The sequence below is a fragment of the Haematobia irritans genome, chromosome 4 (genome assembly GCF_050003625.1).
Source record: "Haematobia irritans isolate KBUSLIRL chromosome 4, ASM5000362v1, whole genome shotgun sequence".
NCBI classification, from domain to species: domain Eukaryota; kingdom Metazoa; phylum Arthropoda; class Insecta; order Diptera; family Muscidae; genus Haematobia; species Haematobia irritans.
In genome coordinates this window covers 186,385,728-186,405,423 of record NC_134400.1, presented here as the reverse complement: position 1 = coordinate 186,405,423, position 19,696 = coordinate 186,385,728, and the positions used below count along the sequence as shown (strand labels likewise).

Here is a 19,696-nt window from a genome sequence, read left to right as displayed (position 1 = left end):
TAAAAGTATTTGTATCTGGAAACGCAAACCTTTATACAGCTCCCAGCAAATTTGAAGTATTTGAGATGGTAACACAAATGTTTGTGTACATAGTGGTGAAGGGTATAATATAGTCGGCCCCGCCCGACTTTAGACTTTATTTACTTGTTTGTAATAATTTATAAATTAAATGATATCGTCTACAGGTACTCTTATAGCTAACATAGAAATATTTCCATAACATTCCCTTTTTAATCGAATCGAGAGTCAATCTTGGCCACCATCAAAAATCGATTAGTCGAATTTGAAGACCATAAACAATATCGACTACAAACACTTGTGTTCTTATTTCGGAGACTAAGCTTATCTCAACCGACAAGAAAACCTTACACCTTATAATGTACACGCAAGCCTCATTTCGTGCCAGGAACCCTGTATGCAAGAAGGAAAATTAGTCTTCAACAACTCCATGCCCAAATTTAATCATTTGCGGTAGAAGATGTTTATGGGAAAAATTTTTATTGCTGTCGAGTGACATTTTATTCGCTTTGTTTTATTATTCGGTCTCCTTCAAGCCGGTGTGAAACAGAACACAATTTTCACGAACCCATAAGTTGTAGGAGACTTTTATTGAATTTCAAGTTTGCCGTGCAACGAAAGCAACCATCGATACCATAAAATTAACTGGATGCCATCCTTTCCATTGTCATTTGTGGTTACTGAAGCACTTACTCCCGAGCACCAGGATTCCCTTCGGATATTACGAAATATGATCAGAGGACGTTTCGACTCGACTCATGGATGCCAGCAGCAGAACAGAAAGGTGCGAAATATCAATAAAGTCAATGAATACCAAAAATAGAGGGTGTGAGTAATGGAAGGCTTCTTTCTGTTATTAGATCAATACCAATTTTGTTTATTACCATCATAGAGTAGGAAAGAGACAAAAAAAATTTAAAAAGAGAAAAAAAGCGGAAATAATTCCATTATTTTGAAGTTTTTATACCCTGCTCCACACTGTGGAACAGGGTATTATAAGTTAGTGCATATGTTTGCAACATTCAGAAGGAGACGAGACAGACACATGGTGTCTTTGGCAATAATGGTCAGGGTGGGCTCCTGAGTCGATATAGCCATGTCCGTCTGTCCGTCTGTCCGTGAACACATTTTGTAATCAAAGTCTAGGTCGCAGTTTTAGTCCAATCGACTTCAAATTTGGCACAAGTATGTGTCTTGGCTCAGAATAGATCCCTATTGATTTTGGAAGAAATCGGTTCAGATTTAGATATAGCTCCCATATATATATATCGCCCGATATGGACTTATATGGCCCCAGAAGCCAGAGTTTTACCCTGATTGGCTTAAAATTTTGCACAAGAAGTACAATTAGTACTATAGTTAAGTGTGCCAAATTTAATTGAAATCGGTTCAGATTTAGATATAGCTCCCGTATATATCTTTCGCCCGATATTCACTAATACGGTCCCAGAAGCCAGAGTTTTACCCCAATTAGGTTGAAATTTGCACAGGGAGTAGAATTAGCAGTGTAGTCAAGTGTGCAAAATTTTATTGAAATCGGTTCAGATTTAGATATATCTCCCATATATAGCTTTCGCCCGATTTACACTCATATGACCACAGAGGCCATTTTTTTGCTCCGATTTAGTTGAAATTTTGCACAGGGAGTAGAATTAGCATTGTGTTTATGCGTGCCAAATTTGGTTGAAATCGGTTCAGATTTAGATATAGCTCCCATATATAGCTTTCGCCCGATTTACACTCATATGACCACAGAGGCCAATTTTTTGCTCCGATTTAGTTGAAATTTTGCACAGGGAGTAGAATTAGCATTGTTGCTATGCGTGCCAAATTTGGTTGAAATCGGTTCAGATTTAGATATAGCTCACATATATATGTTTTTCTGATTTCGACAAAAATGGTCAAAATACCAACATTTTCCTTGTAAACTCGCCACTGTTTAGTCGAAAAGTTGTAAAAATGACTCTAATTTTCCTAAACTTCTAATACATGTATATCGAGCGATAAATCATAAATAAACTTTTGCGAAGTTTCCTTAAAATTGCTTCACATTTAAATGTTTCCCATAATTTTTTTACTAACATTGTGTTCCACCCTAGTGCATTAGCCGACTTAAATTTTGAGTCTGTAGATTTTTTAGAAGTCTATCAAATTCTGTCCAGATCGAGTGATATTTAAATGTATGTATTTGGGACAAACCTTTATATACAGCCCCCAACACATTTGACGGATGTGTTTTGGTATCGAAAATTTGGATCTACAAAGTGGTGCAGGGTATAATATAGTCGGCCCCGCCCGACTTTAGACTTTCCTTACTTGTTTTTACATTTAAAAACTCTCATAAACTTCACAATGGTCACATAAATTAACTAAAGAGCCAGTAAATAAAGACAACAATTTGGCAAGGGCGAATCTTAAATATCTTACTTTAAGGAAGCAGAAAGTTCAAGAGCTTGAAAGGCAATGTCTTAGGCGATATGATAAAAATAAAGTCAAATTTGATCGATAGTGGAGATAAAATTCACCATTGCGTCCATTGGGAATTTGTAAAACGTGGCACAAAAAGTGCCACCCCAAGAAGAGAGGATACCGATTTTAAATAAAGCAGTGACCAGTAACCTGAAATTTTAAATTTTTACAAAATTTTATTTCTATAGAAAATTTTGTCAAAATTTTATTACTATAGAAAATTTTGTCAAAATATTATTTCAATAGAAAATTTTGTCAAACTTTATTTCAATAAAAAAATTTGGTCAAAATTTTATTTTTATAGAAAATTTTGTTAAAATTTTATTTCTATGGAAAATTTTGTCAAAATTTTATTTCTATAGAAAATTTTGTCAAAATTTTATTTCTATGAAAAATTTTGTCAAAATTTTATTTCTATAGAAAATTTTGTCAACACTTAATTTCTATATAAAATTTTGTCAATATTTTATTTCCATAGAAAATTTTGGCAAAATTTTATTTCTATAGAAAATTTTGGTAAAATTTTATGTCTATAGAAAATTTTGGCAAAATTTTATTTCTATAGAAAATTTTGTCAAAATTTTATTTCTATAGAGAACTTTGTTAAAATTTTATTTCTATGGAAAATTTTGTCAAAATTTTATTTTTATAGAAAAATTTTCAACATTTAATTTCTACAGAAAATATTGTCAAAATTCTATTTCTATCGAAAATTGTGTCAAAATTTTATTTCTATAGAAAAATTTTGTCAAAAATTATATTTCCATAGAAAATGTTGGCAAAATTTTATTTCTATAGAAAATTTTGGCAAAACTTTATTTCTATAGAAAATTTATATCTATAGAAAATAATAGAAAATTTTGTCTAAATTTTATTTCTGTAGAAAATTTTGTCAAAATTTTATTTTTATAGAAAATTTTGCCAAATTTTATTTCTATAGAAAATTTTGTCAAAATTTTATTTCTATAGAAAATTTTGTCACAATTTTATTTCTATAGAAAATGTTGTCAAAATTTTATTTGTATAGAAAATTTTGTCGAAATTTTATTTGTATAGAAAATTTTGTCGAAATTTTATTTCTATCGAAAATTTTGTCAAAATTTTATTTCTATAGAAAATTTTGTCAAAATTTTATTCTATAAAAAATGTTGTCAAAATTTAATTCCATAGAAAATTTTGGCAAAATTTTATTTCTATATAAAATTTTGTCAACATTTTATTTCGAAAAAAAATAAACCATAAAACATAAAAATATTTCTATAAAAGTTTGTGAAATACCTCTTAGTTGGAGAGGAATATTTTGAATATCAAGATTTCTAGCAATTTACAAAACACGACCAATTCTGCCAACTGCGGCAACCGTGCCAGAGTTACCATTGGAAATTTTTAAACGGTATCACTGGCCAAAAGAGGATGGCAATTGGACGGACGGACGACAATCAAAAGCATAAAGATGCTTTATGGTGTCCCAAAAGCCATTATTTTCATGTGTTACAGAACGTATAACAAAACTTAAATATCCGGAATTATAAAAAGCATTGCCAATGACAATAAATGAATAATGTCCATAGAATAGACAACGTTTGATATTTTTTTTTTTTTTTTTTTTTTTTGTCTAAAGAACTTACTGTAAACTTTGTAGAATTTTATTACAGATAAAATATAGATTATTCGTCAGACACAAAAGGGTCGCCACGGCTATGGTGTCATCAATTGTTTCACAAAGGCGACACTATATCCGATAGGATTTGCGGCGCTCTATCCAAAATCCCCAGAAAGTAGGCTATCGAATAAGAGGTCAATTTAAATTCAAATCTCATTAAAACTTTGTTTTCTATTTCAATCTGATTATGTTTTCGATTGTTTTCTCTTTGTCTTGTTTTCCTTTTTTTCGCAGCTAACCTTTTTGGCATATTTCTTCATGTAGCCATTGACTTGGCGAAATTTTGCTGTCAATTCCAAGCATAAGCACATTACAAAGACATCCACGAAGCTCCAGGCAAAATTTGTGAATAGAAATTTATGGTTTTACCCAGAATTCCCATTATCATGGTGCAGTCGAAGAAAACGAAGAATTGTGTGAAATTTCTATAGAGAAAGCTATGGATAAATCGATTATTAAAGTGAGAATATCGATTTACATAATAGCATACTGAGGATATGTTCAGCTGAGAATAAAGCAAAATAAAGGAGATACAAGCATGGTAAAGAAGTTGGTACAATACATTGAAAGAAAAAGTTTTTGCAATTGTGATGAACTTGTTGAATTATCGCAATGAAGAGAAAAAAATTAGTTATATTTTTGGAAAAATATTCCTACTAAAATAATTCCGCTCACGAAAATAATAATTTTTACACTGAAAAAAAAGCATGCCCGGTTCTAATGATTTTGTCTTTACTTTAAAAATTCTGGTATTGATTCCGAGCCAAAGAAGCGGAGAATACAAGTAAGGATACTTTTAAGACACAATTCTCTTTTAAATTTGGATTTTGTGTACTTGCCTCTAGGAAGCAAATTTTAATTTTTCGCCTTTTTAAGCTTTTTTCCTTCGTACGCTATTAAAGTCCTTAAAAAACAAGTTAACGACAACTTTATTTTCCAAATTAAGACTCGACTTTCAGTAGAAATCATGCCATGTTTCAAGTAAAAAACGGCTTTCGCCTGAATTACACTCATATGACCACAGAGGCCAATTTTTAACTCCGATTTAGTTGCAATTTTGCACAAGGAGTACAATTAGTAATATAGTCATGTGTGCCAAATTTGATTGAAATCGGTTCAGATGTAGATATAGCTTCCATATATAGCTTTCGCCCGATTTACACTCATATGACCACAGAGGCCAATTTTTAACTCCGATTTAGTTGCAATTTTTCACAAGGAGTACAATTAGTAATATAGTCATGTGTGCCAAATTTGATTGAAATCGGTTCAGATGTAGATATAGCTTCCATATATATCTTTCGCCCGATATTGATTTATATGGCCCCAGAAGCCAGATTTTTGGTCGAATTTGGTTGAAATTTTGCACAAGGGGTACGTTTAGTAGTATTGTTAAATGTATCAAATTTTGTAAAAATCGGTTCAGATTTAGATATAGCTCACATATATATCTTTCGCCCGATTTGGACTTATATGGTTTCAAAAGCCAGAATTTTGCCCTGACTTACTTCAAATTTTGCACAAGCGGTACTTTTAACGATACTATTGTATGTACCAAATATGGTCAAAATCGATTCAAATTTAGATATAGCTCCCTTATATATCTTTCGTCCGATTTGAACTTATGTGGCCTCAAAATCCAGGGTTTTGCCGTGATTTGCTTCAAATTTCGCACAAGGAGTACGTTTAGTAGTATTGGTAATTGTGCCAAATTTGGTTGAAATCGGTTCAGATTTAGATATGGCTCCCATATATATCTTCCGTCCGATTTGCACTCATATGACCAGGGGGCCAAAGTTATACTCCCATTTACGTGAAATTTCGCATAGATTGCAGAATTATTATTCTAACTACACACAAAACAATTTTTTGATTTCAATCACGAAAATCGCGGATTCAATCATTTTTTTAATTGAAATGTCTTCAATCACGAAAATGATAGTATCAATCACCCATTTTAATTGAAAACCAACACGATTTTCAATTAAAAATTTAATTGACTTTTGTCACGGAATCTATTAATTGTGTGATTGAATCAATTAAAAACGTGATTGATTTTTAACATAAAATTCAATCACAGTTTTAATTGAATCAATTAAAATTTTAATTAATTTCGCGACAAAAATCAATCAACTATTTGATTCATTAAATTAAATAATTAATAGAAATTGGCTATAAATTTCAATCAAGAAATGTATATATTGCGCCCCCAAAATCGTATTTAATTTTATTTTAAATAAAAGAAAATATGTGTTTCTTATAAAACATATTTAATATTTTATTATTTTTTGAATTATGCAAAAGACAAATAAATTTGGTTCTTGTCATTTGTGGTTTGTTCTAACAAAACTTACAAATACAATTACATAAATTATTATTATTATCTTCCTTATAATAATAAACATGTTAGCATGGTCCTTCTAATATGTAGATGCGCCTAGATTTCCAATAAATCAGCAGCCTGTAAGCTAAATTAGTTTTTCTGAGAGTAAATAGAATAATTCGAATTTAATTTTGTTAAATTAAAATTTAATTTTGTTAAACATTACCTGCATAGAATATCAAGTTCAATTCTTAGTTCCAGGTTGCAGATTTATAATCTTCTTTTGCAGTTGTAGTCTTTTAGCATAAAAAGGTGTATTAAGGAGCTCGGTAATTTAATTTTAGTAACAATTCCTTTCCAAAATTTCCGCACATTGAAATCGTCTATTAAAATTTGAACCAATCATAGACAAAAATAATGGGGAAGCAATGTAATATTTGGTATTATATTGATGATACTTTGCAAATTCTAAAAATAGAAAGAATATATAAATGGGAAATACATATTTTTATTATTTTCGGATATTTTTCATATTTTTAAATCCAAAAGAAAGAACTTTTTTACCATTACATAATTAAGCTCATTAGTTTATATATCAGATATACTGCTCTCTACTTGGGTTCAAACTGAAAAAGGCAGGTAAAACAAAAATACAATTTAATGCCAACGCCACTTCGCAACTTTAAGGTGAATCTTCCAACAAACCCATACCGCTCTTGGTTTTAAGAAAACTAGGAGTGAACAAAAAATTATAATTTTAAAAGATCAATACGGTACCCACTTTTTTGTTGCAAACATATTCTTACATATTTGATGAAATGATGGAGTTGATGGAATTGATTGGTCAATTTCACGAAATAAAATTGGTTACTAAAAGAGATGAATAAAAAATATATTATTTTAGTCCGTTTAATGTAAACAGGCTTCAAGTGAAAACGATATTCACATTTCACAATTTCTTACCTTCAATAAACGTAGATTGTTTTCCATTTTTACAATACCACAAAACACAAACACAGGTAATTTCAAATGCGTTCTCTCATATATTTTTTCAAACCTTTACCACGTGGCCATTTGTTGTTGCACACTTTATTTATTTCAACCCTTTGCTATGATTTGTTGTTGCGTTCAAAATATTTATGTACACATTTTCAATGCAGCAGACAGAATGTCGCCAATCATGTCTTTCAATTTACGCGAAAAAAAACCCAACCGTTCGTTACAAGTTACTTCTACAGACTGATCTCTCCATCATACAATGTTGAATAAATATCCATTCTCTTGTTCTCTTTTCGCTCTTTCCATTGCTCCAAATTATTCAATTTCAATCACAAAAGTGATTGAAGCAATCACATGTGTAATTGGAAACGGAAAAAATTTCAATCACGATTGTAATTGAAAATTATTTCCGAATTGATTAACAAATTGATTGAATCAATTAATATTTTAATTGGAAACGTAACAAATATCAATCATTTTTTTAATTGGGTTTTATTCGGATTTGATTAAATAATTAATTGAATCAATTAACATATTAATTGAATCCGTTTCCAAATTCAATTAAGTGTTTAATTGAAAAAATGTTGGTGATAATTTTCTGTGTGTATACACGTCAAATTTAGTCAAAATCGGTTAAGATTATATATAGCTCCCATATATACGTACACCAGAGTTGGAGAAATATGGTAGACTGTTACACATTTTAGACCCATTTTCAATGGAAGTTTCCTCCAATTAACTGGTTAGCGTTAGCCGATTTAAATTTTAATTCTAGAGATTTTGTAGACGTAAAAAAACTGTCTCCTTTATATAGCTTCCAGCAAATGTGATGTAGTTGAGATGGTAACACAAATTTTGGCCTACATAGGGGTGAAGAGTATAATATAGTCGGCCCCGTCCGACTTTAGACTTTACTTACTTGTTTTTATACAAAATTTTGTCAAAATTTTATTTCTCTACAATATTTTATTAAAGGTTTTTTTTTCTATAGAAAATTTTCTCAAAATTTTATTTCTATAGATATTTTAGATAGCATCAATTTTACAACTGACTTTTTTTCTGTGCATCCTTCTGTCCCATTTACTTTACCACTATGTGGAAGTTAGTTAAAGAATATGTCGCTTTTGCCACCAATATTACCATTTTAATGCGTTGGGCAAGCCACGATCCATCTTCATTGGAATATTGTTGCGGTAGGGTCCGCTCCACTTGCCGCCATTGTTGCATCATACAAGGCCACTGGTAGGCGGCCATACGTGGGACGATTAAAGCAATCAAAAAAAAAAGAGCCTCTTATAAATAAACACAATTAAATACATTTGCGTAATTCGTCCACAAGAATAGATAAACAAACTGTGGACGAAAAAATAGGAAAACAAGTATACACAGGAGTAAGTTCGGCCGGGCCGAATCTTAAATATCCACCACCATGAATCAAATATAATAGTTCACTTTGAAAACTCTTCGTCGTATCGGGTTTCTTGATAATATATACAGTAATCCCTCGATTTACGTTGTCTCGGTTTACGTTGTTTCGATTTATGTCGTCAAATTTTTTGTTCCTTCAAACTTCGATTTACGACGCCATTCGATTTACGTCGTCGACTTTTTTGCCCACATTATAAAAAACGCCTTCCATAAGTACAATAAATATCAACGATGATGACATCGAAACATTTTTTTCTGAAATTCTTACTGAATTGCCTTTATTTTTGAAGATTTTTTATTATGTACACACACATACATACATAAATGGACTTAGGAATAAGTATGAGCAATTTTTAATTCGGTTTACGTCGTTTCGATTAACGTCGTCAAATTCCGGAACCAATCACGACGTAAATCGAGGGATTACTGTAACATAGAATTTTAGGGAGTTTGATGACAAATTTTCTCGCAAGCAAATCAGTTCTACCTATGAAGACTAGATCAGATTCTGGATTTATAATAACCAATTTTGTTTGAGTTTTAGAGAAATCATAAACATATCGTGTATATGATGAAATAAAGCCTTGATTTTAAATCTAAAATCTGTAGATTTTTTCCGCCGAATACGATGAGTAAAATCTGAAAATTTCAGTTTCAAGCAATTTTCATGATCAGTGAGCCTGTTATACCTTGAAAAACGTGTTTTTTTTTTCTGAGGAACGAAATTTTAGATAAGCATAGTTTTCTTTTGACACAAATTTGAGAGACAATCGTTGAATCGCTTATCAAAAATTCGGATTAGTTTGCTCTAAACGAAAATACTTTATACTAAAGGAAAATTTCGTTTGTCTAAAATTTCATTCCGGAGGAAAATATTTTTTTCTTTGGATGTACCCTCAAGAAGTTAAATCGGTCTATATCGATGCCTTAGCAAACGGACCGGTAAAAATAAATGCGATACAGATTTTTGAGGGTCCAAAATTCCAGTATATTTACATTTTTGTGCAAATCGGATAAAAACTACGGATTCTAGAAGCCCAAGGAGTTAAATCTGGAGATCGGTCTATGTGGAGGCTATACTAAAACATCGGTCGACACACACCATATTCGGCTGACCTATTTGTGGTCAGCCGGATTCAAGAAATAAATTCGGAAGTTAGGTCTATATGGGGGCTATACCAAAACATGGACCAATACTCACCATCTCTTAACCCTCTAATTCATTTTATAAGGAAGCTTTTAGTAAAACACACCTTAAGACAACAACAAGTATATACGGCCGTAAGTTCGGCTTTGGTGTCGTTAACATTGAAAATTTAATCAGCTTGCAAAAAAATGGGGCATTAGAGGGTTAATATTTCTCAAATACCTCTAGAATTCCACTTTCAGACGAATTGGGTGAAAACTACAAATTCTAAAAGCCCAAGAAGTAAAATCGGGAGATCAGTCTGTATAGGGACTATACCAAAACATGGACCGATACGGACCAATTTCGACCGATACGAAATACCTCTACATTTCCAATTTCAGGGAAATTGGATAACAACTACGGATTCTAGAAGCCCAAGAAATAAAATCGGGGGATGGCTTTATATGGGGGTATATCAAAACATGATCCGATAATCAAAATTTTCGGCACTCCTCTTTATGGTCCTAGAATACCTCTAGATTTCCGATTGCAGGTAAATTGGATTAAAACTACGGATTCTACAAGCCCAAGAAGCAAAATCGGGAAATCGGTCCATATGGGGGCTATATCAAAACATGGACCGATAGGCACCATTTTCGGCAAACCTCTTTACGATCCTAGAATACCTCTAGATTTCCGATTACAGGTAAATTGGATTAAAACTACGGATTCTACAAGCCCAAGACCCCAAATCGGGAGGTCGGTTTATATGGGGGCTATACCAAAACGATAGGCACCATTTTCGGTACACTTTTTGATGGCCCTAAAATACCTCTAGATTTCAAATTTCAGGCAAATTGGATAAAAACTACGATTTCTATAAGCCCAAGACCCCAAATCGGGAGGTCGGTTTATATATATAACACAACTAAAACTCTACATAAAATTTACATATAAGAACGATGAGACTGACAAAAATTGACTTTATAATAAATTTAAAACAAGTTTTATAAATTTGTTATACCCTCCACAATAGGATGGGGGGTATATTAACTATGTCATTCCGTTTGTAACACATCGAAATATTGCTCTAAGACCCCATTAAGTATATATATTCTGGGTCGTGGTGAAATTCTGAGTCGACCAAAGCATGTCCGTCCGTCTGTTGAAATCACGCTAACTTCCGAACGAAACAAGCTATCGACTTGAAACTTGGCACAAATAGTTGCTATTGATGTAGGTCGGATTGTATTGCAAATGGGCTATATCGGTCCACTTTTCCGTATAGCCCCCATATAAACGGACCCCCAAATTTGGCTTGCAGACCCTCTAAGAGAAGCCAATTTCATCCGATCCGGCTGAAATTTGGTACATGGTGTTAGTATATAGTCTCTAACAACCATGCAAAAATTGGTCCACATCGGTAAATTATTATATATAGCCCCCATATAAACCGATCCCCAGATTTGGCTTGCGGAGCATCTACGAGAAGAAAATTTCATCCGATCCGGCTAATATTTGGTACATGGTGTTAGTATATGGTCTCTAACAACTATGCAAAAATTGGTCTACATCGGTCTATAATTATATATAGCCCCCATATAAACCGATCCCCCGATTTGGCTTGCGGAGCCTCTAAGAGAAGCAAATTTCATCCGATCCGGCTGAAATTTGGTACATGGTGTTAGTATATGGTCTCTAACAACCATGCAGAAATTGGTCCATATCGGTCTATAATTATATATAGCCCCCATATAAACCGATCCCCCGATTTGGCTTTCGGAGCCTCTAAGAGAAGCAACTTTCATCCAATCCGGCTAAAATTTGGTACATGGAATTAGTATTTGTTCTCTAATGACCATGCAAAAATTGGTCTATATCGGCCCATAATTATATATACCCCCATATAAACCGATCCCGCGATTTGGGTTTCGGAGCCTCTAAGAGAAGCAAATTTCACCCCATCCGGCTGAAATTTGGTACATGGTGTTAGTATATGGTCTCTAATGACCATCCAAAAATTGGTCCATATCGGTGCATAATTATATATAGCCCCCATATAAGCCGATCCCCAGATTTGATCTCCGCAGCCTCTTAGAGGAGCAAAATTCATCCGATTCGGTTGAAATTTGGTACATGGTGTTAGTATATGGTCTCTACCAACCATGCAAGAATTGGTCCATATCGGTCCATAATTATATATAGCCCCCCATATAAACCATTCCCCAGATTTGATCTCCGGAGCCTCTTGGAGGAGCAAAATTCATCAGATCCGGTTGAAATTTGCAACGTGGTGTTAGTATAAGGCCGCTTATAATCATGCCATAATTGGTCCATATCGGTCTATAGTTATATATAGCCGATCCCCAATCACACAAAAATTGGTCCATATCGGTTCATAATAATGGTTGCCACTCGAGCCAAAAATAATCTACCAAAATTTTATTTTTATAGAAAACATTGTCAAAATGTTATTTCTATAGAAAATTTTGTCAAAATTTTATTTCTATAGAAAATTTTGTCAAAATTTTATTTCTATAGAAAATTTTGTCAAAATTTTATTTCTATAGAAAATTTTGTCAAAATTTTATTTCTATAGAAAATTTTGTCAAAATTTTATTTCTATAGAAAATTTTGTCAAAATTTTATTTCTATAGAAAATTTTGTCAAAATTTTATTTCTATAGAAAATGTTGTCAAAATTTTATTTCAATAGAAAATTTTGTCAAAATTTTATTTCTATAGAACATTTTGTCAAAATTTTATTTCTATAGAAAATTTTGTCAAAATTTTATTTCTATAGAAAATTTTTTCCAAATTTTTATTTTGTCAAAATTTGATTTCTATAGAACTTTAAACTTAATTATATACGTATTTAATCGGCCTTTTTTAGTTTTACATATACCACGTATGGACTATGTGGTATATATTACGGTGTTATGAAGTGTTAAGATACCTTGCCATCGGCAAGTGTACCGTAACCCAAGTAATTCGATTGTGGATGACAGTCTTCAGTAGAAGTTTCTAAGCAATCCATGGTGGAGGGTACATAAGCTTCGGCCTGGCCGAACTTACGGACGTATATACTTGTTTTACTATCATTGTGTGTCACCCTAGTGCATTAGCCAACTTAAATTTTGAGTCTATAGATTTTGTAAAAGTCTATCAAATTCTGTCCAGATCGAGTGATATCTAAATGTATGTATTTGGGACAAACCTCTTTATATTCAGCACCCAACACGTTTGACGGATGTGATACGGTATCGAAAATTTAGATCTACAAAGTGGTGCAGGGTATAATATAGTCGGCCCCGGCCGACTTTAGACTTTCCTTACTTGTTTATTTTTGGCCAAAGTGATCGATCGACCACTGTGCAGCGTCACCACGGAATACAAAGTGAGAAACATTATTGTCGAGGAAAAATTTAAATTTAAGGCAAACATTTGAGCCATTAAAAAAACTGCAAGACAATTACTACAATGTAGAGAAAAACTTGAAAATAATTTAAAATAAATACAAATTTGGAACTATGCCAAAATTAAATATACCATCATCTGCGAAAAAAAATAAGAAAGAGCCTAAAGTTGGGCGACTATACGAGTATGCTAACTTAAATCAAACAATATTGCATTTTTATGTTAGACTGATTTCAGTTGATTTAAGGGCGATTTCTTTTAATACTTAGGACATAATTCCTTAGTTCAAAGGCATACGACTTTAACCTAGGGATGCAAATTATCAAAAATTTCTGTCCTAAATTTAACGAAGAAAATTTTTCAAGCAAACATTATACATCTTATTTTAATAAAAATTTCATTATTTTAAAGAAATTTGTCATTAATATCTTGTAAATAGCTGATGACCTTAGCATACATTTACTGTATGATTAAAACAAGGATATACGGCCATAAGTTCGGCCAGGCCGAAGCTTATGTACCCTCCACCATGTATTGCGTAGAAACTTCTACTGAAAACTGTCATCCACAATCGAATTACTTGGGTTGCGGTAACACTTGCCGATGGCAAGGAATCTTAAAACTTCCTAACACCGTAATATATACCACATAGTCCATACGTGGTATATATTAAACTACAAAAGGCTGATTAAATACGTATATAATTAAGTTTAAAGTTTCTATAGAAATACAATTTTGACAAAATAAAATTTTGACAACATTTTCTATAAAAGTAAAATTTTGAAAAAATGTTCTATAGAAATAAAATTTGGAAAAAAATTTTCTATAGAAATAAAATTTTTACAAAATTTTCTATAGAAATAAAATTTTACAAAATTTTCTTTAGAAATAAAATTTTGACAACATTTTCTATAGAAATAAAATTTTGACAAAATTTTCTATAGAAATAACATTTTGACAATGTTTTCTACGAAAATAAAATTTTGGCAGATTATATTTGGCTCGAGTGGCAACCATGAATATAAACCGATATGGACCAATTTTTGTGTGATTGGGAATCGGCTATATATAACTATAGACCGATATGGACCAATTTTGGCATGTATATTAGCGGCCTTATACTAACACCACGTTGCAAATTTCAACCGGATCGGATGCTCCTCCAAGAGGCTCCGGAGATCAAATCTGGGGAACGGTTTATATGGGGACTATATACAATTATGGTCCGATATGGACCAATTCTTGCGTGTTTGTTAGAGAGCACATTCTAACACTATGTTCCAAATTTCAACCGGATCAGAAAAATTTTGCTCCTCCAAGAGGCTCCGGAGGACAAATCTGGGAATCGATTTATATGGGGGCTATATATATATATATAATTATGGACCGATATAAACCAATTTTTGCATGGTCATTAGAGAACATATACCAACACCATGTACCAAATTTCAGCCGGAGCGGATGACATTTTCGTTTCTTCGAGGCTCCGCAAGCCAAATCGGGGGATCGATTTATATGGAGGCTATATATAATTATGGACCGATATGGACCAATTTTTGCATGGTCATTAGAGAACATATACCAAGACCATGTACCAAATTTCAGCCGGATCGCATGAAATTTGCTTCTCTTAGAGGCTCCGCAAGCCAAATCGGGGTATCGGTTTATATGGGGGCTATATATAATTATGAACCGATGTGGACCAATTTTTGTATGGTTGTTAGAGACCATATACTAACACCACGTACCAAATTTCAACCGGATCGGATGAATTTTGCTCCTCTAAGAGGCTCCGCAGTTCAAATCTGGGGATCGGTTTATATGGGGGCTATATATAATTATGGACCGATATGGACCAATTTTTGCACGGTTTTTAGAGACCATATACTAACACCACGTACCCAATTTCAACCGGATCGAATGAATTTTGCACCTCTAAGAGGCTCCGGAGGTCAAATCTGGGGATCGGCTTATATGGGGCTGTATATAATTATGGACCGATATGGACCAATTTTGGCATGGTTGTTAGATACAATATACTAACACCACGGGCCAAATTTCAATCGGATCGGATGAGCTTTGTTCCTCTAAGAGGCTCCGGAGGTCAAATCTGGGGATCGGTTTATATGGGGGCTATATATAATTATGGGCCGATGTGGTCCAATTTTTGCACGGTCATTAGAGAACATGTACCAACACCATGTACCAAATTTCAGCCAGATCGGATGAATTTTGTTCCTCTAAGAGGCTCCGGAGGTCAAATCTGGGGATCGGTTTATATGGGGGCTATATATAATTATGGGCCGATATGGAAAAATTTTTGCATGGTTGTTAGAGACCATATACTAACACCATGTACCAAATTTCAGCCGGATCGGATGGAATTTGGTTCTCTTAAAGGCTCTGCAAACCAAATCGGGGGATCGGTTTATATGGGGGCTATATGTAATTATGGACCGATATGGACCAATTTTTGCGTGGTGTTTAGAGAGCATATACTAACACCATGTACAAAATTTCAGCCGGTTCGGATGAAATTTGCTTCTCTTAGAGCAATCGCAAGCCAAATTTGGGGGTCAGTTTATATGGGGGCTATACGTAAAAGTGGACCGATATGGCCCATTTGCAATACCATCCGACCTACATCAATAACAACTACTTGTGCCAAGTTTCAAGTCGATAGCTTGTTTCGTTTGGAAGTTAGCGTGATTTCAACAGACGGACGGACGGACGGACGGACGGACATGCTCAGATCGACTCAGAATTTCACCACGATCCAGAATATATATACTTTATGGGGTTTTAGAGCAATTTTTCGATGTGTTACAAACGGAATGACAAAGTTAATATACCCCCATCCTATGGTGGAGGGTATAATAAACAATAAATAAATAAATATTTTGTTAATTTCGCATCCTAAGATTGAGGTTTCGTAATTTTTAATATCACGTAAATATTTTTTTCAGTGTTGAGATATCTTTTTCTATATTCAGTAGTTTACATGATTCCATAAAAAATACATCGAAATAGACAAAGACTTTAAAATTAAAATTAATCAGCACAAATTCATGCAAATTCCAAATTTTTTCATAATTTTTGGTAAAATTTACATAGGGTAGGTTAGGTTATGTGGCAGCCCGATGTATCAGGCTCACTTAGACTATTCAGTCCATTGGGATACCACTGTGGTGAACTTCTCTCTTATCACTGAGTGCTGCCCGATTCCATGTTAAGCTCAATGACAAGGGACCTCCTTTTTATAGCCGATTCCGAACGGCCACTTAGAGAAGCTTTGAAACCCTCAGAAATGTCATCAGCATTACTGAGGTGGAAAACTGAAAAACTTTTTTGGTGTTCGGTCGTAGCAGAAATCGAACCCACGACCTTGTGTATGCAAGGCGGGCATGCTAACCATTGCACCACGGTGGCTCCCAAAAAAAAATTTACACAAAACACATTCATATCTAGATGAACATCATAACCTTAAATGTTTGTCATTCGCATTTTCATTACTAAGTACTCACCCATTTTGCTTACTTAAAATTTCATAAGGCTTCCAAAATTTAATTTGCAACCTATGGCGTTTCGAAGAATTTAAATTTTCCACACACGCGACATAATTTTCATATAAAGACACACAGATAGACAAACCTTCTGTTCTATGAAAGAGACATATGAAAATATTTCCCCTGCAATACCATATACCATCGACATGAAGTATTCACTTTCAACTAAAGGGCTATAGACCGGAGGGAACTAAAAAACCATAAAACGTGAAAATAAAATTATTGTCTGTTGGTATTTGTTAAATTTTTCAAAATCTCTCTTTTTTTTGGCATATTTCCATTGGTGGTCTGAGTTGAGTTTTTTTTTTTTTGTTTCATGACAATCATAATTTAGAATTTCTATTGTCAGGACCTCCTCTTCAATGTCAAAAGGGGCTTAACAAACAAGGCACTTGGCATGTGAAATTTGAAATATTCATCAGTCAGGATTTACACAAAATAATGACAAAGGCCATCAAGCTGTTAACTATTGTAATTTTGGGGCGTTGTAATGCGATGAGAAATTTACAAAGGTGTTACGCTTATAGATAAATTCATAAAAACTGGTGAAGTGATGTATAAACTTCGGTTTATATGTAATGCAACAAAGTAAAGCGCGATATATATTTTTTTTTTAATTTTATTGTTCAAAAGCAAAAAATTTTGAAAATAACAACAAATTTTAGAATCAGTTTAGAGTTAACCGAACTGACTACATTTTCCACAATTTATAGTCTTCACACGACCGACAAACCCATAATACTCTAAATGAATATAGCTTTTTTAACCCATTCGCGGCGAAGTGCCATCTTGAGATGGTCGACATTTTAGTAATTTTGTGCGAACCTAACACCTCCAAATACTGATCTGCTGCTAAGTAGTTTCTACAGAAAATCTTGGCAAAATTTTATTTCTACCTCCAAATACTGATCTGCTGCTAAGTAATTTCTACAGAAAATCTTGGCAAAATTTTATTTCTATAGAAAATTTTGTCCAAATTTTATTTCTATAGAAAATGCTGTCAAAATTTTATTTTCAATAGAAAATTTTATTTCTATAGAAAATTTTGTCAAAATTTTATTTCTATAGAAAATTTTGTCAAAATTTTTTTTCTATAGAAAATTTTGTCAAAATTTTATTTCTATAGAAAATTTTGTCAAAATTTTATTTCTATAGTAAATTTTGTCATAATTTTATTTCTACAGAAAATATTATCAAAATTTTATTTCTATAAAAAAAAATCTTATCAAATTTATCTATAGAAAATTTTCTCAAAATTTTATTTCTATAAAAAATTTTCTCACAATTTTATTTTGCCAAAATTCAATTTCTATAGAAAATGTTGTCCAAATTTTATTTCTATAGAAAATTTTGTCAAAATTTTATTTCTATAGAAAATGTTGTTAAAATTTTATTTCTATAGAAAATTTTGTCAAAATTTTATTTCTATAGAAAATTTTGTCAACATTTTATCTTTTCCTCCGTTGGTAAAGCTACTCTCGTAGTTTAGTCAACACAATGGTTTTAAAGCTAAGATCAACACAACAAATAAAATGTTATTTCTATAAAAAAATTTATCAAAATTGTATATCTATAAAAAATTTTCTCAAGATTTTATTTCTATAGAAGATGTTCTCACAATTTTATTTCAACAGAAAATTGTATCACAACATATATTTTTAGAAAATTTTGTCAATTTTTATTTCTATAAAAAATTTTATCTCAATTGTATTAAATAATGTCAAAGTTTGTAGTAAATTTAGCAAAAGTTTTATTTCTTTCTACAGAAAATTTTGTAAAAATTTTATTTCTATAGAAAATTATGTAAATTTCTTTTCTATAGAAAATTTTATTTCTATAAACAAGTATATCAAAATTTTATTTATATGAAACATTTTTTCAAAAATTTATATTTGTAGAAAATTTTGTGAACATTTTATTTTATATAAAATGCCAACATTTTATTTTTATAGCAAAATTTTGTTAAAATTTTATTTCCACAGAAAATTTTTTTTCAAAATTTTATTTCTATAGAAAATTTTGTCAAAATTTTATTTCTATAGAAAATTTTGTCAAAATTTTATTTCTGTAGAAAATTTCGTCAAAATTTTATTTCTATAGAAAATTTTCTCACAATTTTATTTCCACACAAAATTTTTTGTCAAAATTTTATTTCTATAGAAAATTCAATGTCAAAATTTATTTCTATAAAAAATTTTATCAAAATTGTTTTTATAGAAAAATTTCTCAAAATTCAATTTCTATAGAAAATGTCCAAATTTTATTTCTATAGAAAATTTTGTCCAAATTTTATTTCTATAGAAAATTTTGTCCAAATTTTATTTCTATAGAAAATTTTGTCAAAATTTTATTTCTATAGAAAATTTTGTCAAATTTTTAACTTTTCCTCCGTTGGTAAAGCTACTCTCGTAGTTTAGTCAACACAATGGTTTTAAAGTTGAGATCAACACAACAACTAAAATGTTATTTCTATAAAAAAATTTTTAAAAATTTAAATCTATAGAAAATGTTCTCAAAACACAACAACTAAAATGTTATTTCTATAAAAAAATTTTTAAAAATTTAAATCTATAGAAAATTTTCTCAAAATTTTATTTCTATAGAAAATTTTCTCACAATTTTATTTTAACAGAAAATTTTATCACAACATATATTTTTAGAAAATTTTGTCAATTTTTTTTTTTC

General features: G+C 31.7%; 1 pseudogene; it reads right to left on the bottom strand.

Annotated features, from left to right (window-relative positions):
• Nucleotides 1-606: 606 nt before the first annotated feature.
• On the bottom strand, nucleotides 607-17,816 carry LOC142235901 (gustatory receptor for sugar taste 64e-like; annotated as a pseudogene).
• Between the last annotated feature and the right edge of the window lie 1,880 nt (nucleotides 17,817-19,696).